Source organism: Cygnus atratus, chromosome 2, assembly GCF_013377495.2.
Source record: "Cygnus atratus isolate AKBS03 ecotype Queensland, Australia chromosome 2, CAtr_DNAZoo_HiC_assembly, whole genome shotgun sequence".
NCBI lineage: Eukaryota > Metazoa > Chordata > Aves > Anseriformes > Anatidae > Cygnus > Cygnus atratus.
Genome location: NC_066363.1, coordinates 125450987 through 125478313, shown reverse-complemented (window position 1 = coordinate 125478313; position 27327 = coordinate 125450987). Strand labels below are relative to the sequence as shown.

Below are 27327 nucleotides of genomic sequence, written 5' to 3'. Positions count from 1 at the left end.
ATGTTCTACTATATAACATCTTTCATCTAAGTTCCTCAATTCTCTATGCAAACAATTAGCTAATTATAGATCATTGGTGTCAACTAAATAGGATTGAAACTAAAACAAAGATCATCTTGACTATCCTTTCTGCTTACACCCAGACATGAGGCTCAGATGGAAAACCTTAACTTTTCAATCTGAAAATGAATTTCAATACAATTTTATGTTGTGGAAAGAAAAACAAGCACACGAACAAACCACTGGAAGGGTTTGTTTTCATTGCACAAAAAGAAAACACATAAAAAAATAAAAATCCTTGAAAGCTGAACTGTCATCCTCTGGCCAGCTCTACATTTAATGAAAGACATAGTGCAAATCATAGATCCCTATAATATTAAATGACAACAGTCATAAGTACAAGGCCTCACTTAAAACCCTATTGTATTGCTACAGAGGTTGGTATGCCAGAAGGACTTTCCAAAACTAACACCATTCTACAGTTTATTATGGATGATGACATGTCGAGCTAGGCTGGACCATAAGCCTAGAACCTTAATGATCATCCAGGTAAGCCTTCTAAAAGATTTATTTCTGTATGTTTCCATTCATCAACCTTGCACGTGAGCTATACCTGTCATAAACTTAATTTCTCTCTTTACTGGCAGACTGATCACACCCTATTCAGAATTTATTAAGAGATGTGATAAGCCATATTTGGGTCTATGTTCAAAATAAAACTATGGTTTCACTTACCAAAACCTTTCTATACTGTAGGAATATGACAGACTGCATTTCTTCAATAATGTGTGGTACATGTTAAGGGGCTAAGTAAGGGAACTGGCTAAGATTTACTGATGTTTCCTTATTTACTAACACAAGATTTCCAGGTTGGTTCATGTTACAACATTCATCTGTTTTATGATTCTTTGCCAGATACATACACACTGGCATTTGAAAGATATAACAGTAGTCACCATCTGTTGATGTTTCAGTCCATTACTGGCACAGGCCAGACACAGGTAAGATGTCCTCCCTCCATCATTACTAGAATTGTTTATGAATCTGACAATATCAGCTGGTCTTTGAACTTAATTTATTCTCAAGCATCCTTCCGCTGCCCTAGGAGCAGAAATGGAGCTTACAATGGCTGTCAGCACAGAGGCAAGGTTTCTTAGCCAAAAGGAAGCCAAATTACAGAGATGAGAAAGCTGGAAAAACTATTCTAGTGAGAAAAGATTGTTGTGTTTTTTTCCCAAATCTTTTCTATACATGCAGCATACTGAAACTTCAGTAAAAGGAAGCTTTCATGATCTAGTAAGCAATGTTTTCTCTACTTCCACAGCCAGCTATCTCTACTGCTGTCAGCTGTGCTCACAATGAAGTATCTTCCTATCACTGTTAGGAATTGTTCTGTATTTGCAATAACCACTGGTTATAACTATCATATTCATCTAATTAACTGGCTTTTTAGGAAAGGAAGTTGACAGTTGAAGACGGAATACAAATATTAATAAGCATGCAGCCTCCTTTATATACAAAAGTTTCCTGAATTTCGTAATTTTTCTCTGATGCACAGTGATTATGCGTTTAGTGAAAATTTCCTGCTTTTTCCCTTCCTCCAAGAAAATCACGTAATATAAACACAGCAAAGCTGTTGCTGTAAGGAATTAGTAAGTGATCACCCTGTGGAGGGTCTCTCAGTTTGTGAATACTTCTAATAAGGCAATAAGTAGGAGTATCCTCAACATGTAATTGCTTACTCCTCATCTCAGCAGGTTTTTCTTTACTTAATCTTCAGCAAAATGTTCCATGCAAATCACAAAATAGTCTAGTTGTTTGATCATTCCATTTCTTTGTGTTAGCCCTTTGATATTTAACCTCCCATTTCAGACAGCTTTACAAGGATGTTTTCCAAAGAAACAGTATGTCTCATTTGATGCTATATTAATCATTTGAAGAAAACATGTATGTTGCTAGGTTTGCAGTAAGTGTATGCATATGAAAGCAGGCCCAATCTCGGTCCACAATGAGTTCATTCTGTGACAGACCAAGAGCCCTTCATCTTTATTGACCTAGGCAGCAGGTCAGATATGATGGCTGCTATAACAAAGACATTTCTTGAATACAAAAATGTCTTTGCAGTCACACCAGCTAATCAGTCTGAAAATCTCAGTTTTATTTGGCTTTAAAATACTTCAAGATAACAGTATAATAAGTCTGACATGTTAGGGGAAAGGCTAATACTTAATCTTTTCCAAGCCATGACAGACATGCAAATTAACATCTTGACTGGAGATGGTAAACCTTTTGGCAAACTCTGAGTATCTTTTGACTTGTTAACTAAAGCAACAACTAACTGCAGAAGGAAGTAACTTCACTACCAGGTAAATAAACCACTTGTGTCTCTATTTAAAAACAATAATAAAAAAAAAGTCATTTTGGTAAGCAATGGGCTATGCTGTCCCTGTGTTGCATAGCACTGTACACTGTCCTGGACAGCTGTAGAAAGCTCTTTAAGCAGTTTTCCTTTCACCCAGTTTGTGAGTGAGCAAGACAATTGCATGCTAACTGTAGCATGTTTCCCTGTTATTTTCTATTAGTGAGCACTCTGTGAACTGTGTGCAAGAGGATCCTTGAAGTAATAACTTAGGATCCACCTGGATTCATAAAAAGGGTAGAATTTTTCTTGTGCATCACAACATGGGAAGGATAATATTTTCACGTTTTTCTTATCCTGGGGTACCTTACCCAGCCTGACCTGAAGAATAAAACTTCTACGGCCACCATATTGCAAAATTAATACTCTTTCACATATGTATGTGTTACATGGGGGGTAAATACCTAATAATATTTAAAATAACATTTAAAATGAAATTTTACGTGGCAGTTTCAAAAGAAGAAAAACACTAACAAAATGAATACTCCTTTTAATGACAGAATAAGCTCTTTTACCCACAGATATACACAACACTCTGTAAAACTGCTCAGAGATTAAGGTACATGTGGCGAAAATTACAGGGATTTTAGTTACTATCCTGCTTCATGGGATGAAAAGGAGTGTTTAACTGCTTGGTTCCTGCTGTTCTTGAATAAAAATCCAATGCTTCATTAATATTTATCCTTTTTCTTCTAACCGTACTATACATAGTCTCTTTCAGAGTTTCAGGAAAAACAGCAATTATCACATCAAAGGTCATCAGTCCACCAAGAGAAACTTCAGTCCTTAACTGGTGGAGAATTGCTGCAGTTTTTGCAAATATCTCAGATCAGGAAAGCATTTTCCCTCCTCCATTCCCTCCTGTGACTCTTGCTGGTTTTATTTAATCAGCTTAGAAGACCTCCTTAGTTTTCCTGTGATGCCATACATTATCCTATACAACAAAAATATTATTATACTGCTGTTACATTTATACAGAGGGAATAAAAGAATAACAATGATTTAACCATGTTGCACAGTAGTCCCAGTCTGAAAAAGTCTGAAGGATTAAATCTTTGCTTCATTTTCCCAAAAGCTCCATTCTGAAATCATTGGCAAAACTCTTACTTCAACAGTAGGGGAAGCATTAAAGAAAGAAAGTGACCAGTGCTGATGAAAATGACAAAGATGACAAAGTTAGCGGACATCAGAAATCAGAAGAACCACTGAAAAATGAAGAACCCTACTCCTGCCAATAGCAATTTTAAATAAAAAAGGTATGAGTCAAGCCCCCAAGATAAATGAATAAAATGTTTTCAAAATAATGATATTCTAAAAAAATAATAAATGCTGTGTTCATGTTACTTATCTTTTGGCTTCACAGTCTTGTACATCTTGAAAGTTTTTTTGGCAATCATAAGTCCTAAAAAACATTTATTTTTCTTCCAAATAAGAGATAAGTTTTCCTTCAATCATATGGTGCCAAAAATGAGATGTCTGATAAAGCAGAGAGAGCTGGCAATGCTAAAAATGTGTTTTCTTCAGGGCTGAAGAAGAAAGAGTTCTGATGACACAAAATGGGAAGGGCACCATGTTCATCTGTGTTTCCAGGCTCACTGGAGAATAGATGACCAAACATCATTAATTCTGAGTACTATTTTTTTTTTTTGATCTGGTGCCTTTGCACAATGAATTGATTTAGATATGTAGGAATCTTGATGCTAATCAAAACATGGATTCAGTGTCATGTAGCCTGCTAGCATGGGCAGGCTACCTCCACTAAAACAAAGTATCACTCAGTGCTTAAAAAAACCATTAAAATAAATTAACAAATTTGGCAGAACTGTCAGGGAATACTGCTCCACTTTGTCTGAAGTATCATTTCTTCCTGACTGCTATTTCTGGCTCTGATCCTTTGCAAAACTCCTGTGGCCAAGTCCCATTAAATAATAGTCTTTCCTACTTTATGTGTGAAGCTGTGTAGGGAATTTGCCTTCACAATATTGTAAAACAAACCTCAGTAATTTTATCCAATTTACTGTTTTAATGTAATTAGTTAGTTGATTTGATTTAATCATTTAATCCATGTTCCCTGGTGCCTCTTTTAAAGCTAGAGTGTAGGAGTAGGGAGCAAACCTATGTACAGAGCCAAGCCAGCTATACGTTTCTGAAGGATGGTTTTCATTTTTCATTACAAGTTTCTAATTCTGTGTTTCTCTTCTTTACAGTAAACTAATCTCATGCCTGTCAGGGTTGGGTCCCATCTGGGAAACCACAGAACCATACACAGGTGAAATTATAGCCCTTTTCCCCAGCTCCCCAGTCCTCCTTACTAAGAGGTGAGCTGATGGGTTTCCTATAGTCTCTCCTGCATGACAGACTGCTCCCACCATGGACAGCATCAGGTAACAATTTTGGTGAAAATCCTGTTCTTGCGCTTGTTTTGATAGGCCAGAAGGGGAGAAGACGGAGACAGGCAGAAGACTTGCTTCTTCTCCTAGGCAACACAAAGACCTGCTGTTCTCCTACTGCGTGTAGACAAGATTGGGAATGTTGGTATCACTGCTACAGCTTACCATCACTGAATGGCCTTAGGCTCCTTGGACAACCTGATAATATGCAGAGCCTCTTATGCAGTTAAATTTCTTTACATAAATCTAGTAACATTTTTTATTGTACTTTCATTTTCCTGCACCCATTCCTTGGTTGTTCAAGGTCCAATCTGGTTGGCCTAGCAAAGTAAACTCAAGAATTAATTTGGAACATTTTTGGTTAGAAGTAGACTTTGTTAAAAACTGACTTGAAATTTTACACAATTGGTTTGTTCATATAGCTAATGTGTGCGAACATTTGAACTTGACTTCAGAACATGAATGTTCCCAGAACAAAATACAGTGCACTGAGAAATTTTGCCTAAGGCTACGGTATGAATGAACTGAATCCTCCTCTGAAAAAGAGACATTTCTTCAATTTTGGACTAAGCATTTTGAACAAATACAGGAACCAGCATAGCATAGAAAACAAGTGGCCATTTGAACTATGAAATTTTATTGTTTTGTTTAATGATAAGCACGTTCAGCAATGCTGATATTATTAGCTGATTAATTCCTAGTTATTGCTCTAGTTTTAGCCCTGTTGATTTTGGTACAATTCAGTTAGATTTGACAAGCACAGCAGAAACCAGCCACAGAAGTAGCTGGAGTTTCAGACAGGTCCATTGAAAGTCTGCTCAGGTAAGTTCATAGGAGCTCCTTGGGTAGGAAAGCTTTGGAGGCAGACAAAGGACAGCATGTCACAGGTCTGCCACATGAAACCCAAGTACACTGAACTGCCCTAAAGTTTGGTCTTTAAAGGTGAAAATAACAGCAAAACCCACGAAGGCATTTTTTAAGCTTTCTGTTATACATTCAGTGACACAATTCTTCTTGGATAAAAACCCTCTACCAGTATCAAAGCCTTTGTCCTGTCAACTCTCGGATACAGCAATATAACATGCATGGTTATGAGTTGTTAGAAACACACTAAGGCTCTCCAAACTGCTACAGAACACTACACTATAAGAAAGTTAAAGGACAGAAGAGATGCTCAAACAAAAGCTGCTCTGGTTAGTTGTATTTGGATGAAGTCATAAGCAATGATTTTCATCTACAAAGAAATGGTTCTGATCATCATAACCAACAGATCATCTCTTCTCCTGAACTATAATTCTGCAATGGGGATGCCTTGAAGCCTGGCTCATTACTTTGAAACTGAATGTTAGCTGGAAACAACAGATTAGTTTACCTGCTGGACACATATGATGTCTCTGAAGCTTTTGGGAAAGATGCAGGCTTATTAAAGAGAAAATAAGGCAGTGCGTTTGTGGTATAGTTATTTTTTTTTCCCCAAAATGCTGAGGAAATTAATTTAAAGAATGCAGTATATAAAAAGCTGACGTACACTACAGGAAGGGCAGAGGCTGTAAATAATTTCAATGTTTTTTGAATTTTAATCAATTTATAGTATGCCTATAGGCTAGTGCAATCATAAGTAAGATAAAAAAGAAATACCTCCAAAACTTCATGTGAGATACAGTATTCTTACTTACTGCCTTCAGGCACTGCATATTGCAAGACTGCTTCTCATCTAGATACAAGATTATGATTAACTGATGATTAATTAGGTTAACTTAGACTCTCATCAAATTCACTACTCTTATAAGTAATTTCTTAAATGACTTAGATAGTGTAGACAAACTTAGGCAATTATCGACATAGTTCAAATAATTCAACACTTCTAGCAGAAAGGCTCAAAGAAACACAAGCAAACTGAAGTCTTACCAAATGTCCCAATTTTCTCTGGGGTCACAGGCAACAGATTTCTTTGTGTCCACAGAACTTTCAGAATCTGTTCCACATGGCATGCCTTTGGTCCTTGTTATGATAAGAAAAGATTAAGGGACTTGCCCAGGCAAATAGTGAGACATGGTTAGTACTACCCCTATTTATGGGAGTTCCCAATGCATTCATTAGACAATACCAACAGTAGTTTCCTTCTCAGTTTAGGCAGTGTATTAAGTTTGTCACTGTTGACATTAAATGTTTGGTCAGAACCTTGTCTAAAGTTACAATTTAGAAATACTTTCTATATGAGATTGTTACCATCCAGGTCAACAGGACTATATACTGTCAAACATCAATCACAAATGGATCAGACCGTACTCCTGTGATAAACAAAACCAAACCCAATATAAGTCTTATCCAGCTTTCAAATTGTGAAGTTTAATTGATTTATATGCTTAGAGAGTGCTTGATGCTAAATTGCTATAGAAATGAAAAATATTTGCAGCCCATAGAGACCTTTTCTGCAGCACAATTAAGATGTTTTTCTTGTTACTTTTTTTCTCTAACGATGTTTCAGACTTGTCCATTGACCTTAGTTTTCCATTGTCTGACAGCACTCTTGAGGTTTCTGGATTTCATTTATACATAAACTAATATCACAGTCTTGGAACATTCACCACTTGAAATAGGAATATTGAAAAGAAAATTAAAGAAGTGGATATACAATTATAAAGAAGCTGGGGAAATATCCTAAAAGTTTATTGTCTGGAATTGTCTGCCTTTTGTGAAGACAAAATCAAGGGCAGCTAAAAACAACTTCATTTGAAAGTGAGTCTATCAGGTATGGAAACAACATGCAGCAATTTTCACAGCCATCATAAAACCACTAATATTTTAATAAATCTGAGGCTAAACTTTCACAATTAGCCTAGATCTTAGGTGTCACACGGCTATATGAAGTACATGTGTATTACTATTAAGAGTTTAGAGAAAATGAAAGAATGGAAGACTACTGGAAGACTATTTCATGCTGTAGGCTTACAAGAGCTGCTCAGATCATAGGGACAGTGTTAGTCTAGTATCAGTGCTTTGGAGACTCTTGATGTGAAGTATGGTGTAGAGATGGATACACATCCTTAGAATCAATTTTGTACTGAGATCTATCTATCTATCTATCTATATATATATCCTGCTCAACCTAAGTAAGCGTTAAAAAACTCCTCAATCTACCCCTATCCAGAGTGGGGTTTGGAACACGTGTACTGCTCTGATTGAACACAGGCCCCTCCCACTCCTCCAAGCACTTCAGAAAGGCTCATCAGTCAAAACAAAACAAAAAAAACCTGAGCAAGCTATCTGAAAAATTGTGGCACTGTGCCTCCACTAACAAACCACAAACTCCTCTTCCAGAAAAAGCGACCACAGTGCAGAACCAGCAGCTTTACTCCCCCCTGCCTTTGTCACCTGCCAGCCATAGGGTTGTCACCAATGCCAGCTCCACTTTGGGCTTGGCACAGCCAGCACTGAGACCAAATTAATAAAGCCCAGCTGGATGCAGGTTAACGCCATTGAGAACCTCTGTGTTTCCCAGGGTACTGGCTTACCATGGAGCCATATAAGATTCATATGGGCTTATTAACTCCAGCTCTGTGTAATGAAAAAGCAGCTGTACTGATTATAGAGTTGAGATGCTCCTGGAAGCAGTATAGCCACATTCATGTGGCTCTGAGCTTCAGCTAATATCTGTGGCATGAATAATCTGCAACACATGGATAATCAAGTGCTGACTCTGTCCTGCTTCTGTATGGGTGCACAACCAACATATCTGGTGAGGCAGTGCTGAGACAGACAATTTTAAGAGCTCTAAATCTAAAAGGATTTCAAACTCTTCTTTATTTCTAGGTTGTCAGCAACTGGTTTTGCACAGAAAAACAAGACTGAATCTTATTATATAAAAGAAGGAATTTTATTACCTAAAGTCAGATCCACCTTCATAAAAAGCATCACTCACAGAAATCTATGAATCACATCAGGTCTATTTTGATGATTTATCAGTGCTTCTTAGCCTGAGCCTCTCTAAAGGCGTGAATGTGTCCCGGAGGACTCCACTCTGTTTAATGCTAAACAACTTCTGAAGGTGATGAATACTCCTACTTTATGGTACTAATTATTTGGAATTGTTTGGGCTCTACAGGACTAGCTCTCTAACTTCTGTTTAATACTTTTATTGGAAATGAGTAAGTGTAATTGACTTACATAATGCTTAACGGAAGTTAGCATTACCAAATGATTACTGAGCACCCTGAATAACCTAATCATGAGAAAGATACTCCGGAATTACTTGATTTAAAACTACAGGCATCTATATCCCTTTTGTGAGAGGTAAATGAATATACAAGTTAAGTTAGTCATACACTGGATTTCAGTTATACCTGAGGATCACATAACAAAATAGATTGGACTTTATTCATGTTAAAATCACAGCAGTTCTAATCCAATCTCAGTCTGTACTTCATACATACATCTTTATCTACTAAAATAATTGCATGTTGTGGGATTCAGCTCCACACCATAGACACCTAGATTTAACTCTTAAAATGTCAGTGTCACTACATGAGGTTGGTGTCTAAGCCTGTGTCTGTCCAGCCACAGTCAGAGGGGAAACTAGTCTGTGCACTCAGGGAAACTTGGGAAGCTATTTGGCAGTTCAAGTGCAGGTCTCCAAAGTCCACTGGCAGTACCATCTTGAATACTATTGCCTGTAATGGCAGACCAGATATTCACATACTGACACCTGCATAGAATCGTAGAATCATCTAGGTTGGAAAAGACCTTCAAGATCCTCAAGTCGAATCATCAACCTGACCTACCGAGTCCCATCAGTAAACTGTGTCCCTTACTGCCACATCCACACGTCTCTTAAATTCCTCCTCCAGGATGGGGACACCATCGCTCTTCTGGGCAGCCCATTCCAATATTTGACCACCCTCTCCAAGAATAAACTCTTCCTCATATCCAATCTAAACCTTTCCTGGCACAACTTGAGACTGTTTCTTTCTGTCCTATCACTTGTCACCTGAGAAAAGAGACCAACATACTCCTCGCTGATCAGGTAATTGGTGTTGTTTCTCTGCTATTTGCTAACACCTTTTACTGAAAATATTTTGAAAACCCCCAAATTGGAAGTGTTTTAGGAAGTAATCAAATTTACTGTACATACATGGACTAAAATCTCCCTGGAAGTTCTCTTTAAGTTGTACTTGGAGGATAACTATTGTGCAACTACAAAAGGTACAAAGGAAAAGGTTGGGGAGGGTTTCTTAAATTTTCATGATTTCCTAGATTGTGGCTGGGGAGTCAACAATTATCACAACAAAACGACACTAGAGATTATTTCAATATCTTCATCTATATTTATCTACAGACACATATATACCTGAATTATTTTCCTTTCTTATACATTTATTTAAACCTCAATGTTCTTAATTCCTTAAAAGGGTACTGAAAACATATGAATGTCCTATAATATACAGTTAGAAGGAAAAAAATAAATTTGTGTTCTGAAGCATCAATTGCAAACCTGAATTTTAACAATATAAACCAATATAATGCTGCTGCCTTTGAAAGAATGACATTGAATTAAGACATCACTTGCAACGCTAAAAATATTTGCTTACTGCTTTTCCTTATGCTTTAGGAAAACTGTGCCTGAGTACCTAGTACTATTGTGAGGGAAAACTGGCACAATTTCAGCTTGTAATGCCTTTTTTTTTTTTTCTTTCTCCTTCTCCTGAAGCTTAATATACCAACATACTCAGTGGTGCCCTGTTTCCCTTCCTCTGCTCAGCTGTGCTAAGCAAGCTAGGGAAGCTGTCCAGATACCAGACTTTGCTGTGGAGAACCTGGAGGCAATCTGTACTGCATTTTCAGATAATATATAGCCTCATCCCCCACCTGCCTTTTTTACATCTTCCCCAGCTTTCTATGAAGATGAAAAGGCAACTGGAAAGAGAAACAAAAGGGAAAAAAAAAGTTTAGGAAAGTGCTTAAAGTTAGGGAAAATTTGATAAGGAAAAATATACTGAAAGGAAAGGGACAAGTGAGGCAGTAAAACAAATAGCACAGATGTGAGAAAGGCTTTTCCGTGCACAATACTGTGCTGATTAAGTTAATCAGGGTCAATTAAAGCTTTGCATGCACACCTCTGGGAACTGTGACACATATATGTGAGCAAATGAACAAACTCTAATACTCGGGTCATTTATAGCAAGAACCAATGTGCTTTTCAGCAAGCATACAACCAATCACATCGGTGCCCTTTCAGAGAAACTTAGGAGGTTAACTTCAGAAGAGCAATTAAAATAATCCATATCTATCATGCTTCACAGCTTAAGATACCTGAAGTTCCTTGGAGACCTAATGTTAGGCTTCTGGGTCAGCTCAGTTGTCACCCTGTCTTTTTTATTAGTTGCACTAATTGCCTAAGATCCTGTCTTTTAGCTAAAGCTGTTTGGGAGATGCAAAACAGGCATGTCTTCAGAGGAACACAGTTTGTGAGGCACACCTTGGCTATGGAAAATTCACAGGATGTTGGGAATCCACGAGGAAACTGGAGATCTGAAATTCAGGCCCTTCTCATCCTGATGATGTTTAGAGCTCCAACTCCAGGAGTTGGTGAGAATTCAGGACAGGTGAGAATTCACCTGTCACCAGGCAATGGTGACAACAGGTTCAGTCTCCCTCTCTTGAGCTGTCCTGGGTAAGATCCATATACGGTGGAGTAGGAGGAGAAGAGCTTGGTTCTGCAGATCACCCGAAGGGGGTATAGAGAGGTATAGAGGTATATATATAGAGAGAGGGGTATAGAGGCATTCTTGAGACCTTTCAATTGTCAATTGCCTTGAGTCCTTTCATTGTCAAATGACAATTTGGGGATAAATATATAAACAGTCTGGGAGGAAGCAATGAGACTGAGGACATGACTTTTGGTTCAAAGTATCTGCTTCCCAAGAGAAGACTGATTTTAACTGTAGCCCTGACCTAGGTTTCTATATTTGTGTGAGACACACCTAGGGTATCCATCCCCTTGTCACCCACTATAAGCTGTTTCCAGTTCCTATTTCTCAGATCCCAGTCTAGGAGAAAAACATCTCCTGTACAGATTGTAGCTGTCTGATAATACTTATGAAATTCTATTCCCAGAGCATCATAACATTAACTCCCTTTGTTGGTTTTTGCTTTAGAGAAGAAAATTCCACCACCCCTCCTCACTCCCCCCAGCATTCCTCACCACTAAAATGTACAGGAGAAGCCATGTTTAGTCTGTGACTCTTTAGGAAATATCAAGCTCCCATTTGGGCTGCTTAATGCATTTTCTGATTACCTGTTAAAGATGACTTATGACATTGTGTAAATCTTGGTATTGTTACATGACTTGCTAATGTCACTTAACAACCTGTAAGGGAGGCAAGAAAATGGCACTTCAGCTCTACTCCTGAGTTTCAGCTATTTGATCAGGTTTCCTTTCTGAGAACCCATGCTTGCAAAGTTTCACAGAGGCATGTTTATTTTATAACTGCAGTTGTAAGGCTAGTTGACTTAATGTACATAAATATATTCAAACAAAAATTGTACTTAAAATGATGCTTTCAATTTCTTTTTATGACCAAAAAGAGATCTGCTAGCTAGGTAAAGTCAGCTTCAAAATTGTTTGCTATTTAGCTAAAGGCATAAAAATTCCTTTGGGAGGTCTGAACTAAATGAAGCTATAGATTTCAGAGCTGGAGGTTTAATAATTCCCTCTGCTGTATGCTCAAAGGCACAGAGCCCTTTTGGGCAGAGGCTACAGTTTGCCAAATTCATTGGATGAATGCTAAAAAGACCCTGATCCACCCAAACACAGAAACAACTTGTCATTACTTGCACTGTCAATAGCTGAAAACATGTGACCTTTGCTGCTGGCAAAGTAACATCTTACAGCCCAAAGGTACATTAAATGAGCTTAACGTAGAATCAGTTTGACACTAACATTAATCTAGGGCATGTGGACTTAGGAGAATCACAAATCTTCCTTTATAGCTTGAAGCAGGTCAAACATCTCCCTTTATAGAAACAGCATTTGAGTTCATACAGCTTAAGAATATACCCATTATTTAAAATAAACATCTCTAAGACATATACAAGATATTTTAATTAAGTAGCTGCATTCTATCCTGTGTACTTTTTCTCTGGAGTTTTAACAGCACATATTATTCCACTCCTCACTAAACTCTTGTTTAGTTTGCCAGTATGAATAAAATTCTACATCCCAGAAATGGCTGCATTTCAATTATGGGTGAAATGATCACTATTATCTTTTTCATATAGTGAAGATATACTCACTATATGAAGATATATCTTATATTGTTATTTAGATAGAAGCCATACACTTTTCAAGGTTGTATTTTAAAACTCTGGTCTACGGAAACATTTTGTTGCTATTCAATATAGACATCAAGAATGCACATAAACTTTTGTCCTGCACTGAAAAGTCAGCTTGCAAAGTTACACCTTCTCATTCAGCAATCTTTGCTTAGTGAATAATAAACTTAAAAATGACTCCAATGGCAAAGAAACGAAGGAAGGAGGGAAGGAAGGAGGGAAGGAAGGAAGGAGGGAGGGAGGGAGGAAGGGAGGGAGGGAGGGAGGGAGGGAGGGAGGGAGGGAGAAAGTGTAGTCCCAAGTGTTTTTCTTTTTTCCCTGTTATGTCTTTCTGGCCAATAATATTAAGAAAGTAAACAGGATTTTATGTCACCTTGTGTATTAACTCAATTGTTAATTGTATTCCTGTCAGATACACCAGATCAAGTCCTCCAGAGGTAAATGGCTAGTTCAGATGTTGTAACAATGATAATCTGAAGGAAAATGTCTAATGCAGCCTTTAATACCAGTGATTTACAAGATAGAAGCTATGTTTGTAAAATTGCTTGCTAGATAGCATGAGCTACATACTTATAACTTTAATACATTCACCATAACAGTCATGAATCACAGAAGATGTAGGAACTTTTTGATACTGGTCTCATGCTAGAGCTACTCTTTAATAAAAATCACCAGAAATCTTTCTGAGACCCCAAGGAGAACAACCTTATCTTTGAAATGCTCCTGGGCAGCCTGATCTGGGTGTCCCTGCTTGAGGAGGGAGGGTGGACCAAATGACCTCTAGAGGTCCCTTCCAGCCTCAACCATTTTGTGATTCTGTTCCTGCAGTGGAACAGATCCATCTGGGTCTCTGTCATCACCTTTTCTTCCAACACCCAATAATCACCCCTCTGCTGTTTATTCCAGTTAATATTCTTTGAGTTAATAGTTAGATCTTAGTTGCTACTGTATTTCAGCACTATGCTTCACCTTCAGCTCTGTATTACCTCCCTTTATTTTTTCCCAGTTTGTGCTGGGTGTGTGATAAAATATTCAGACAGAGAAAAGAGCATCTTAGCAGACACCCAGCAGCAAATTTCAATGCACCCTTGATCCATTAAACATACATGTATTCAAAAGCTAGTACAACAGCACATGGTAGTGACTGGAAAGGAAACCACAGGAAAAAAAGTTATATATATATATACATATATATATATAAGCTTCTTTCATAAGGTTAAAATTCATCAAGATACACGAGTATCTTGAGGTGTAAAGGCCATCCGCTATGCTTGTTCTGAGCACCACAAAAGAATATAGTCCTTCTAGAATATTAAATATAACCTTAACATGAGGCTCTGCAAATACTATTTGCCACCTCTGTGACATCATGGCCACTAATTGGTGTATTAATAAATTTATCTAAACCACAACCTAAATTCAAAGTCCACATTTTCATAGAAAAAATATATTCCTGTGTTGTCTTCTGGTATTCTGGATAATACCAAAAGTTTTGCATAGTTTTAGATATTCAGGAAGGCACATTGTACATGATTTTTTCACTTGGTCCTATTTAGACTATGAAAAGTTGTAGGGAAGGGCTGCTGCCTGAAAGAAAAAGTTAATGTGTGCAAGAATCTGAAAATGCTGGTGAAGAATGTTTTTGTTTCAGTTACAATTACTGTGTCATTATATCTTTATTTGCTTTTAATTAGTTGCATGGTTGAACACTGTTACTTAGTCATGTCTCTGGCTATTTATAAATTATAGAATTAATGGCTATAAAGACTTCCTTTGTTAATCAGTGGTCATATTTTATTGCCTTAGTCATCTTAATTTACATCTCACAGGGTTTCAGTATCCCATAGAAGCTCTGGACCTGATCATCTAAGGGTCTGAAAACACCTTCGGTGGGAATCAGCATGGCCTGTAGCTTCCAGGATCAGTTCCTACAGATAAACATGCCGTGTAACACCAAAGAGAGTGGGGTGATGACTTTCTTAAAGAATCTCTCACGTACATTTCATCTCTCATCTATACACACTCCAATGTATGAAGAGCTGCAAAACTTGCGGGAAACCCATCAGTTTTTCTTCTACTTGAGGAATAAAGTGTAAAACATGGCTGATTTTTTCCCCAGAAGTAATATTGCTCTTACTTCCAACATTTTTTAGGTGAGAGCTTGCACTTCACTAGTATATAATCTGATCACTTGTCAAGACCAAAACCTACCAGACCTTCATGTGACACAGAAAATAGGCCATTTTTTTTCTTCCTTCTGGGAACAGAGGAGGAGGCAGTAATGATTCAACTTAAAGCAACAATGAGCAAAGAAATGTTGTCTTAGATCTGTAAATCTGCAGGGGAACAACAAATTCTGGAAAGTTTTCCCATTAGTGTTTCTTGGCCCTGATTCAGTAAGCTACTTCATTGCTATGTCAATAGCACATATACATATATAAACACATGTCCAAGTGCTTTTCTCACTGCAAGTAGATTTAAGCTGTTGCAGATATGTCATTTTTTCTAGATGACCAAAAAAGTTCTCTGTGAAGAAATGTTAATCTTAGCTGTATACTTAACTCAGAAAACATCTGCAGTTTTAATATTACTGTATCTCACCACTGATGTCACATTAGGCAGTTCTGTTTGTTTGCATGGTTTTGGTTTAGCTGTTTTTCCTTTGTCTTTCTGGTCTTAATACATAAAGCCAGGAAAGTGTTTTCCTTGTAGTATTCTATTTTTCCATTCTCTGACTATATCATTAAAATCTTAATGATGCTATTGGTCTACTTCCTAATAAAGACATTTTGCATTTTTGCAAGAAAAACAGTAAGATACTTTTGGATCAAGTTACTGGCAGTAGAAATGTGTGGCTGAAAAAAAATCTGCAGTCTTCTTAAACATCCATCTGAATGGAAATATTTGGAAGAGGTGGGGGAAATAATGTCACATATGATTCTTTAATAAACTCCACTTTAAAAACATTCCTTATGTGTAATACTGAAAGTATTTTTATCAGACTACATGTGTTGTATTTTGATGCCCTTGAATAGCACCAATTCTCCACTGAGGCATAATACAACTGATATTGGTTGGAAGGAAGGGATTTGGCTCTTACAGGAAAAAAAATAACCTAAATGTGGGAAAAGGTTTATAAACACTTCCAGAGACTGGCATTTTGAAAGCTTGACCTTAAAATCTTAAGAGTACACTTACACAAAGGATGCTGCCTTCAGTTTGGCACAGACCAGGAGAGAAATTTTTAGGATATATTTTTCTCTTGCCTGTCTCTCTTATACAGAGTATACTCTCAGCATAGCAACCACCAAACTGCTGACTGCCTATTCCTCTTTAAGGCATGCAGTGCAGAGAAACATGCCGGTAAGAAAACCAATGAAGCAATTTAATCAGCAGCTGAGAATCCCTTCCACTTAGTAGCAGGAGGAAATGAAGGAGAAAAAGTTCATGCTTCCTCTTTGGAGCTCTACTGCTATGAACTAATTTAATAGGAATGAGCAGCCACAGGGGCAAACAAGTGCCTGTTGCTTCATATAAGTGACATGTGGTAGTCTATGTACTACTAGTGAATCCCAGGATCTTCAACCTCACATGTTCTAAAGCAAAAAATTCAAGTTCATGACTTTCTACAGTTTTCTACAGTATTGATATACTGTAGAAAACTTCCTCTGGATCTTAATCAATGATGTATATAGAAAAATATAGAAATGGTTCATCTGTGAGAAGGAAAGGAAAACAAAATGGAAATGACACTCATTTACAAGTCCAGGTCAGAAGTGTGCTGTGGGCAAGAAAGCCACAAAATAAATGAAGGAAATGAGGAAACGAAGGGGCAATGTTGCATCTATCTCATTTTATCTATTGTATCTATTAAGTTAAAACACATTTACCCCAATGCATTTAGGCGGAAAGCACCTTATCTTTCAGCTAATAATCCCCTTCTGCATAATCCTCTTTTCCAAAGGGAAACTTGACAGCATGAGAGGAAAAAGGAGAACGAATAAATTTTGTTTCCAAAAGTGGAATATACTAATGAGCTAGATTGCTGATGGCAGAATTCACTTGGGAATGTAGAAGAAAATAATTTAGTACATGCTTCTTAGCAGAGAAACTTTGTGTGGGCACATATCTGAATGTGGACATTTATGAACAGAGATGTATAACACACAGATGTACAATGCAGAGAGGTACTCCTGTGTTAGAGGACTTTTTCCCATAGGACTTGCCTATTATGGTAGGTATTTCCTTGTGGCCTTTTAGGGGCATAGAAAGGAAGACAAGGAGATGAAAAAGCTTGACAAGATCCCAGCTAGAGAAAGGCTGCATGAATATAGATTCAGCATGATGTGGCTGTATCCTGTGTAGACAAATAATAACAATGAAGTTTCAGAGCACAGAAGGAACCTTACAAAAAAAGATCATATTTGTGCTGTAAGCCTTCAAGGAGGATGCTCAGCAATGACTTCTGCTAACAGATCATTAACTGTGGCCTCAGTATATAGGTAGTAAAATGAAGGATGATGTACTGAACTGTAAAAAACTGTTATTTGCACTTGCTGCATGGCTATGTTCTCCAGCTTCCTAGCCTCTCCTAACAAGCAATCCCCCACAGTAGCCTGTGGGGATTTTCTGAGTTATTCTGCAAGGCTCATCTGACTGTCTAGTGAGCAATTGCAAGATTTTTTGCTTTGAGACACCACTGGTCAGTGCAGAACTCTTGACCCACAGATCATCGATTCCCTCTCCTAAGCCCTGTAACTTGTAATGAAATGCTGTCACACAAGCTTCTTAGGTTCTTCTTTCACGATCATGTTCATTTCAGATTAAGTGAAATCATATTTTCAAGCTATTACACTTCCCAAAAATAAACTGGGATCTAAAAGTCTGTTTGGAGCTGGGGCTGGAATATGTGTATGTGCACTAATGACACTAAATTTCTAAAAAAAAAAAAAAAAAAAAAAGAAAAGAAAAGAAAACTAACCCCAAAGGTTAAGTTCTCTTCAACTTAATTAGCTGAAGTTGGCTTTTGGAATGTCAGTGGATAATGTGCCAGGAAAGTCTTTGCACTGAGAGTGTCATTAATAGATTATATACATAAGAGACATGATTTTTAAGCTTCAGGTCAAAAAGACACCTTTTCATTTTTCTTGGAACTTTCCAACAATTTTATCCATGGTGGAAGTGATACTACTTTATTTCGTAATAAATATTCTGAAGACATTCCTAATGCAGAAAAATATGAATTACTTTTATGCATACTTCACAGTTATAGTTTCATTGTGTGAGATAGTAGTGACCCTACATCTGTAGAGAAAAAGTATGTTTATAAGATTTTCTTGAGAAACCTCTCTACAACAGCTCATGGTGTAGCCAATGAAGAGTGAACGTCTAAAGTTTCAGGTTAAATAAACACTGTCCAGGCTTCTTCTAAAAAATATTAACTATTTGATCTGCAAAATATTGCTTGGAAATCTTCCAATATAAATTCTTTCATAAGATTATTTCTGATTCCTGTGTTTGGTAGACTGGAAACATCACCAAAATGATCACTCTTCATTTCATTGAATAGAACTGGAAGGCACTGCAAATAATAATCCAATTCATTTTCTCCAACAAAAGCAAGATCGTTCATCTAAATCATGTTATTTCATAACTTCCACTTCTGTAGAAATCTAAAGCATGCATTTTCTTGGCCCTAGTCTAGTTAACCTCCCTAAAAGCAAACTAGGAAAAATATATTTTAGATAAAGTTGACAGATAGCATTGAGCTGGAGCTAGAGATAATGACTAGCTCAGTGGTACAGGACAGCCATGATATCCTGATAAACTGTATACAAGCAAACAATATATGCATTACATGGGACCTATATGCAGTTATACATCTGGAGAGAAAATAAAGCAGGCAGATCATGCCCCCAGGAATATGCCTTTATTCTGGAAGCTATGGATCTGAGAAGGACTTGATAAATATTTTATTGAAAATATTAAAAATAAAATTCTTTTTGATAGAAAGATGTTTCCTAGTTCAAACAGAGGACTTCTTCAGCATACATTACGCAAGAGAGCTAACTAGATGACTAAATAAATTCTTCGGGCTATATAAAAGACTACTATTTAAACATGTAAAATACAAATTAAAACCACAAGTCTGGAAGTGGAAGAAGTTTCAGAATATTATTTAGACAGATATGGCTTTTTTAAAAAGAATGATCAGATTAGTAAGTAATCTAAATGACTGAACAATCTTATATTCATCCCAATTGTTACAAAAAGTTATCTAAAGATCTGGTAATTAAAATATTTTGTAATTAAAATACACTGTGAGCTAGCATGTCAAACAGTAACTGGTTGCAAGCAAAAATTCCATAGAGACTTATACGTGAAATGAACTTGATGTATACCATCTGTCTTTCATTACTAGTAATGTCTTAATTTTAAATCCAAATTTACCTCTGCCACATATATACCTGCTATAAAATTGTATACATTTGCAAATTATTTAAACAGAAATATTTTATGCAAATGAGGGGACAAAATAATACAGACAAGGGAAAAAAATAATTTTGGAGCACTTTAATCTTCCTGCTCTGTGCTCTGCCATATGGTTTTATATTTTTATTTGTTGAGATGTATGATTTCATATTCTTAACCTAGTGCCATAATCTCCACATCACAAAGCCACCACAGAACTTGCTGTGACTGCCTAATTCCACGTAAAAGTCAGCCAGGTCTTGAAAGCACATGGCTAGTGCAGATCTTTCAGAATTGCTTTGGCAGCAATAAGACACATAAGACATCTTGTACAGTGCTTTCTTTACCATGACCAGCTGAACACAGTGAGATTAGCTTTGAGTTTTCATAATCATCAGGTTTACATAAACAAGGGAAAATTCCAAACCATTACATTGTGCTTAATGTATATCTTTCCATGCAGGAAAAGCATAATTTTATCTTGATATAACTCAAGCCTATAGAATATTCCTTTTCATATGTTCAAGAAAGGCATACATTTTTTTTTTCACAGCATATTATTCAAAAATCAGAAAATATACAAGTTCTGGATGTCTTAAAAATAGAAAGTTAATAGTAGCAAACTTTGGACTGAGAAGCTATCTGTGTAATCATTTGCTAGCTCACTAAAATGTTAAGGGTCCTTGGGTTAGTCTTGAGTCTTTCAAGTTTGGCGGTATAGAACCTCCAGAAGATTTACTACAGCTTAATTATTGACCTGACATAATACTTAGGCTATGTAGCACATGCTGATGGCTTGTTTGGTTTAATTAATTACTGAGTAAGCATTTTATTTTTGTACCTTGGAAGATTTCCTGCAGTTAATATGCCTTAGTTAATTTTCATAGCATTGGACAGAAGTCTGTAATGTCTTGCTCAGTGAAATTATTGTAGGCAAAACCTGCAAAAAAGGAAAAACACATTAATACTTATGGCTGCTAGGAATCACACATCTTCATTGCAACACAAGCTCTGTTCATACTGGATTTAGAATTTGTTTGCAAAACTATACTCATCTATTCCTATTTATTTTGCTTAATCACCCTGCAAAACCAAGTTTATCCATGTCTAATTGTCTTGATTACAAGTCAGCAAGCTACCATGTTTAAAATAACTTAAACATTAAAGAGCATGCATTCATTTTTAAAGAACCTGACTTCTTTGTGTTTTGTCTCTTATTAGATACCTATCAATATGTACCTGCTTTTTCAATGCCTTAATGTAGGTGAGAAAATTTATGGCAGATGTTCTACATGAGCAGGAAAAAATAATCATATCCACTAACCACTGTAAAATACATATATAGAAATGATAAGCTATATTTTATTTAGCTGTCAAAATAAAATGAATGTGCTTTCCTTTTGTATTCCCTGTAGAAACACTCTATCACTCTATCAAATTTAACAGAATGTTATCTCTTCAGGTTAACCGTAGTCTTACTTTTTGGCTAAAAGAATGTTTACATTTCCTGCCTCAGATCCCAATGGATAGTTCAGATAGCTAGATGTTCATCTCCACTAAGTACTGTAAGTTGTCAGGATATTTTCTGAGAATATTTGTAATATTTTCATAGAATTCTCAGCTTTGGAGGTACTTGTCTTGGCTTTTTAACTTGATTGTTCATTTATTTGTTCTTTTCTAAATTGAATTACTATTAAAATCACCTATAATATAGCACAAACTTGTGAATTTTGTCTTTAGGCAACTGAGACATAACTACCCATACCTACTATGTTAAGTTCTTAATTCATCTTCTTCCTTTGACTAGAACCATACGGTTCATATCTACTTTTTCCTCATCTGACCTGAGCAGCTATTAAGATGTAGGATCTCATAGGTGACTCCACTCAGGATAAAGCTTCAGTGATGTTTATTTTCATGTACACAGGAAATATTTTGCTTGCCTGAGCTGTAGTTTCACATTCCCTTAAGCCTTGACTAGTCACAGGCCTCTGAGCAGAGAGACAAGTCACCTTCCCTTCCCATCCTGGCATTGTGTTTCTTCCAGTGTGTGCCAGCATGCACCCTCCTGTGGTTGAGGTGAGCCAGGTGAAGGACCTAGTATTAATGCTGTCAGCCAAAATTGTACCAGTGAAACTGTAAACAGGCTGGTTTTCAAGTGGGTCAGTTCTGTCTTCTGACTCCCCTCACTGTCACACTGCTGCCAGTGCTGTCACAAGAAAGGAGCAAAACTGTGGGCCACTACCCCAGTGGTCAGCATGCATGTTATGAAACCCTAGCCAAAGACATGGGGGCAATAAAACCACCAGACAATGTTTCCCTGCCTATGCCAGCCTGTTGGCTGAAAAGACCTCTCTATTCTTCCGTGTTTCCTCTCGTGAAGTCTGCTTCTCTGTCAGTCAGTCAGTCTGCTCCCTTCTTCAGGATCTCTCTCCACCTGGCACAGCACCCTCCTGGGAAGGGCCAGCCAAAGCTTAGCCTGGCTGCCTAATGCTTATGTGCCCTTGAACGGCTCTGGATTTTGACACTGGTTTTGGAACAAGCATGCTTTACTGTTTCATGCAGACAATTTGTAAGGGCAGTGGCAAGTAAGTCTATCTGTTTTTAGGATAATGAACACAGTTAGATTCATTTGCAAAATTCTGAAAGGTCAAAAACAACCTTATTAGGAAAACTCTGTTGACTTGCACAGACACCAGCTCAGAGAACAATGAATACATATGGGGAACATTATTTTATGCACAGCTGGGTACCTGAGACAATGAAGAAAAAAAAAAGAACAAGAGAAAGAGAGAGAAAGAGAGAGAAAGAGAGAGAGAGAAAGAGGAGAAGAGAGGAGAAGAGGAGAGGAGAGGAGAGGAGAGGAGAGGAGAGGAGAGGAGAGGAGAGGAGAGGAGAGGAGAGGAGAGGAGAGGAGAGGAGAGGAGAGGAGAGAAAAGAAAAAGGAAAGGAAAGGAAAGGAAAGGAAAGGAAAGGAAAGGAAAGGAAAGGAAAGGAAAGGAAAGGAAAGGAAAGGAAAGGAAAGGAAAAGAAAAGAAAAGAAAAGAAAAGAAAAGAAAAGAAAAGAAAAGAAAAGAAAAGAAAAGAAAAGAAAAGAAAAGAAAAGAAAAGAAAAGAAAAGAAAAAAGAAAAGGAGAAAGAAAAAAGAAAGAAATCCCAGGGAAAAACAGGGCATATATAGTTTCCAGGGAACGGAGAGTGAGAGGGAGAGGGAGAGGGAGAGGGAGAGGGAGAGGGAGAGGGAGAGGGAGAGGGAGAGGAGAGGGAGAGGGAGAGGGAGAGGGAGAGGGAGAGGGAGAGGGAGAGGGAGAGGGAGAGGGAGAGGAACCCTTCCTTCAATAAGCCCAAAATGTAGACAGAGTAAATTAAGGAACCTGAAATACCTACATCCTTAATATGCTGCTACAAAATGAAAGGTAGCCTTTGCTTCTCTAATGCAGAACAGGTCAGTACAGTGGCACATAGAGTACATGGCAGTGGACTCGTTATATCAGTGAGTCAGAAAGGATTATGAATTTTAAAATATCGGCTTTTAGGCAGCCAAGACTGTGAAGGTCTGGAGAAGTTTAAATATAAAGCTGCCAGTATCTGGGAACTTAACAAATTACCTCATAGTTATTATTATGCTATGAACAAGTACTTGCAATATTACAGTCCTCTAAATCTTACCTTTTTCTTATGCAAGAAAGATATATTGTCATTGTTTTTCCACTCTTCTCCAGATCAGTCTTTATTTTTTTTTCTGTAATAAATAATACAATAAAAAGTTATAACAATTTCTAAGCAATAAATAGGTTGCATTTATCTATACATTATTCCTAGGAATATGTCCAGCACAATAAGAAAGATATTGCACAGAGTATTGGATTTAGAGCTGTCCCATAAGCCTCACTGTGAACATTACCTCTTATTTCAGCAGGGCAGGGTTGCAGCAAAGTACAACTCCAATGCAACTTTCTTCATTTGTCAACAATTCTTTTTCTCCTTTAACTTTTTTTTTCTTCAGAATGTTATACTACTAGTGTGTAGTAACTACAGAGGGCAGTAGCTCTCTAAACCTTCTTGTGCAGGTGCAAAGCAGAAATCCAAGACTTATTTAAATTCCAGACAGCAAATTCAGTTAAGCCTGCTTCGTAATAAATCAAAAAGCAAACCAATGTACTGTTAGGTTTTCAAGTTAGTAGTGGCTGTGAAAACCAATAGGTCTTCTGGGATTTCACCTTGAAAATTTAAGCCCAGAATCTAGATTTAGCATTCTTAATGTACAACAAAAATATATAGGTATGAAATAACTGGAGACGTGAAAAATAATGTTATTGTTGTATCACCTAATATGGGGTTTTGGCTCTCTTTCTTTGAGAGATTGGTCTCTCCAGCTTTTAATAATGTACTTTCTGATTATCAGTTTCCAATTTTTTAGCAATGATGTAATAGCTAGGATAAGCTGACTGAAGGATTTCTTTGTGATTCTCAGTAGCTACCATTGAACCTTTTTGCTCCCCATTACCATCACACATAGTTATGGGTAACTAATGAACACTTGCCTTTCTCTGTGGTACTCTCAGTACTCTCCTTTTGGGCATGCATATTGCACAGGCCAAGAAGACAGGAATTTAAAAAAGCACCCTCACAACCACATTCAACACAACTTATCTGACCCAAATGGCCAGATAAGCCCTCCTTTGACCATTCATCATGGGAGCCAGCAATACCCTGACAGCATTTTGAGTGCAATAACTTCTAGGTGACCAGTACTAGGGATGGGTGAGTGCAGCAGGCTCCTTCCCACAGGATTTGGTTGAATGCACAGTAGTATTACAGCATTTTCCTCCTCCTCCCCACTCCAACCCCCCCCCCCCCGCCCCGGCAAAATCACTGATATAATGAAAGGCTAAGAAGTCACAACTGACATATTTTTTCCACTTAATGTATTAGCTAGACCAAGTCTGAAGCACATGATGCAATGAAAGATTAGCCATCAGCCTTTAGAGGATCTGAAGAACTAAGTATGCAAACACTAGAAGATGATTAATGAAATTATTCCCTCATTTTTGAAATATAAATCAACTCTTATTATGTTTTGTGACAGCTACTTATTGTAGTTACATGAAGGGATGGGCTGTGATGCACTGACCATATTTTTAGCCTCAGTAATGCAACTGCAAATCCCACTAAAAGGGTGACTTTGTGAGTGCCAAAGGATAGATTTTGGCCCTTAACTTGCTATAAAATAGAGTATTTTTTTCCTATTATTGTTGTTGTTATGGGAAACAAATTGGGCAAAGAACTTTTGGAAGGAAAGTGTCTTGAAACGGCCAAGAATGTAACAGCAAAGAATATAAAGAAAACAAATTATCAAGATGAAAATAAACTAATGAAGAAAACATTGTTTAGAACAGCAAACTAAACAGAGGAAAGATGCTTTAAAAAATCCCTTTTCACAATCAATAAGCTGACTGCATGTGTACAACAAAAGCTCTACTTTTTTCCCCTGTTTAAAATACCTCCTTTCATCACAAGAGATCCATTATTTTTTTACTCATTGTTTCCTGCTCACCCCGCGCTTAAGATCCTAGTTTCATGTGATGGTAAAGCAAAATCAAGAATCACTTAGTAGCAACAACTGGAGTGAATCATTGACTTTAGGAACCTCTTCATATATACATACAAAAGGTATATAAAAATAATGGACGGTGAAGCAGAGTGACAATGAAATAAGTCATTGGACAATATACAGAAGAGTGAATCCAATAGCACTGGAATCAACAGGAATCTTTCCATTTACTTTAATGGGGATTGAATTAGGCCATTATAGAGCATAAAAAAGACACATGGATAGGGTAGCTACCATTGTCAAAGTTTCCAGATGAATGTTTTCCACATTCATGAACATATGAAAATACAATACTTTCCAGTAGGTGCACAAAGGAGTTCATTATGACTTAACATCAGAGAGGATGTTATGCCATAATTTTATTCTACTGAAAACAGATCCATTGTTTTCTTTAAATGCTGCTGTGTTTAAAAAAATTTGCAAGAGCATTTTCATTTTTCTTCTTTCTTTCAGTCTTCTTCAAGTTTCTGTGCACCGGTTATTATCTAGACTCTGCATACAGCCTTTGCCAGGAACCTTCCACATCACAATTCCAATCTGTGGTACAGGTGAAGACTTAACAGCATCACTCAGTAAGAAAGGCTTACAGCATGCTGTAATGCAAGATTATTATTTACAGTTCTTCCTTTAAACAGATACTGCTGGACTGTGTATCACTTGGGAATTTTGAGGGATGTAGTGTGACTATCAGAGAAATCCTTTCTATGTGACACAGATAAAAAATAAAACATAGAATGGTTTACTATATGCAAAACTATTTCCATACCTTGGACATATTGGTAATAAAGAGTTTTCCAAATAATTCCAGAAGTGGCAATATCTGACTGTTGAGTAACATGCCCTGGGGCTGCAATGATCTTATTTAAGCTCACAAAAGAATAACAGTCACAAAACCTCCAAGGATGACCCAAGGGACTGTGGGGAGTGTTGTGTGTGATTCACTGGAGAGGCAGAGCTCCATCTCTGAGTCACTCCTGAACTTACATACTCAGATTGATGCCAAAAGGGAGGTCTTTCTGAAAAAATGAAAATACTAGACCCACATATTTCTACAGATTCATCCAGTTCATTACTTCCTCAGACCAATGCTATATGAAAAAATGTCCTTATGCAGCAGCTTCCCATTTCACCTTGAAACAGCTTTATTCCAGTGAAGAATGCAGTGATTTCTGTTTGTATAAAATGCTTTTGCATTTCTAGCATTTAAGTATTCTATGCAAAAGTTACAAGTACAAGATGCTTGTTTGTAATTTTAACTAACTGAAGACAGAACAACCAGGAAAAAGTTTTGGTGGTTGACCCTGCAAATGCCAATTAAGGGGCAAGAGAATAAAATTCTTGTTATCCAATATTTTTTTTCTTTTCTTTCTTTTTTCTTTCCTTTTTTTTTTTTCCCTATATCATCTATAGGAATGATAGCAGAGCAGCAGAGCAGTCTGAGAAACCACAATTTATGTAATTGTTCATTCTCCTCTGGCCTTATGGTTCTCATTGCCTTCACTGGGCACTGTTTGATTATTCCAATGGAATTAATTACTAAAGAAAATGGAAGGAAATATTATGGACCTTAGAATCAGCAAAAAAGGTAGCAGAATCTGCTTGAAATAGATTGAACCTGACAGGCACTTATTCTTCAAAAACAACTTTTATAAAAACTACTATAACTCCTCGGGATGTAGGGTATTCCTATGTTTCTGCTAATCAGTTGTTGGAGAAAGAAACAAATAATTTGTATTTTAAAGTATGTCTATCTCAATTTAGGTATTTGGAAGACTCTGGCATGCCCAATATAGACTTAAAATGTTAACTGATACTCAAAATACATGAAGGGGTAGGTGGAGCAGGAAATTTCTTTAGATGTGACTTGATGAAGGTTAATGAGCCCCCAGTTATGTATGTGCTTTCTTAGATGATAAAATAGCAGCATTTCCCTTTGCCTCACTGGCAGATATGTTTTCTTCAGCAGCCAGATAAAGCCTATCGTTTAGAGAGAAACACGAACTCTAGACAAGGTTGCTTCACACAGAAAAATAACTCAGAGGTTTAATAAAGTAGGCTTTTCCTATGTTTTAGTACTTAAAATAACAATGCCACTGTGACTT

The 27327-nt window shown here is 37.1% G+C and overlaps 1 protein-coding gene across 31 annotated transcripts in view; it reads right to left on the bottom strand.

Annotated features, from left to right (window-relative positions):
* The window catches only part of SULF1 (sulfatase 1), a 128074-nt gene that overhangs the window by 81121 nt on the left and 19626 nt on the right, over window positions 1-27327 (bottom strand). For 17 of the 31 annotated variants that reach the window (XM_035563130.2, XM_035563109.2, XM_035563113.2 and 14 more), the window contains 3 exons: window positions 23281-23353; window positions 20453-20551; window positions 6718-6810 (listed from right to left, as the gene is read on the bottom strand). The gene's annotated coding sequence lies outside the window, so the exon portion shown is untranslated. Of the gene's footprint in view, window positions 1-6447; window positions 6524-6717; window positions 6811-20452; window positions 20552-23280; window positions 23354-27327 lie in introns of all 31 variants that reach the window. The other 14 variants (XM_035563117.2, XM_035563116.2, XM_035563125.2 and 11 more) reach the window with 3 other exon arrangements.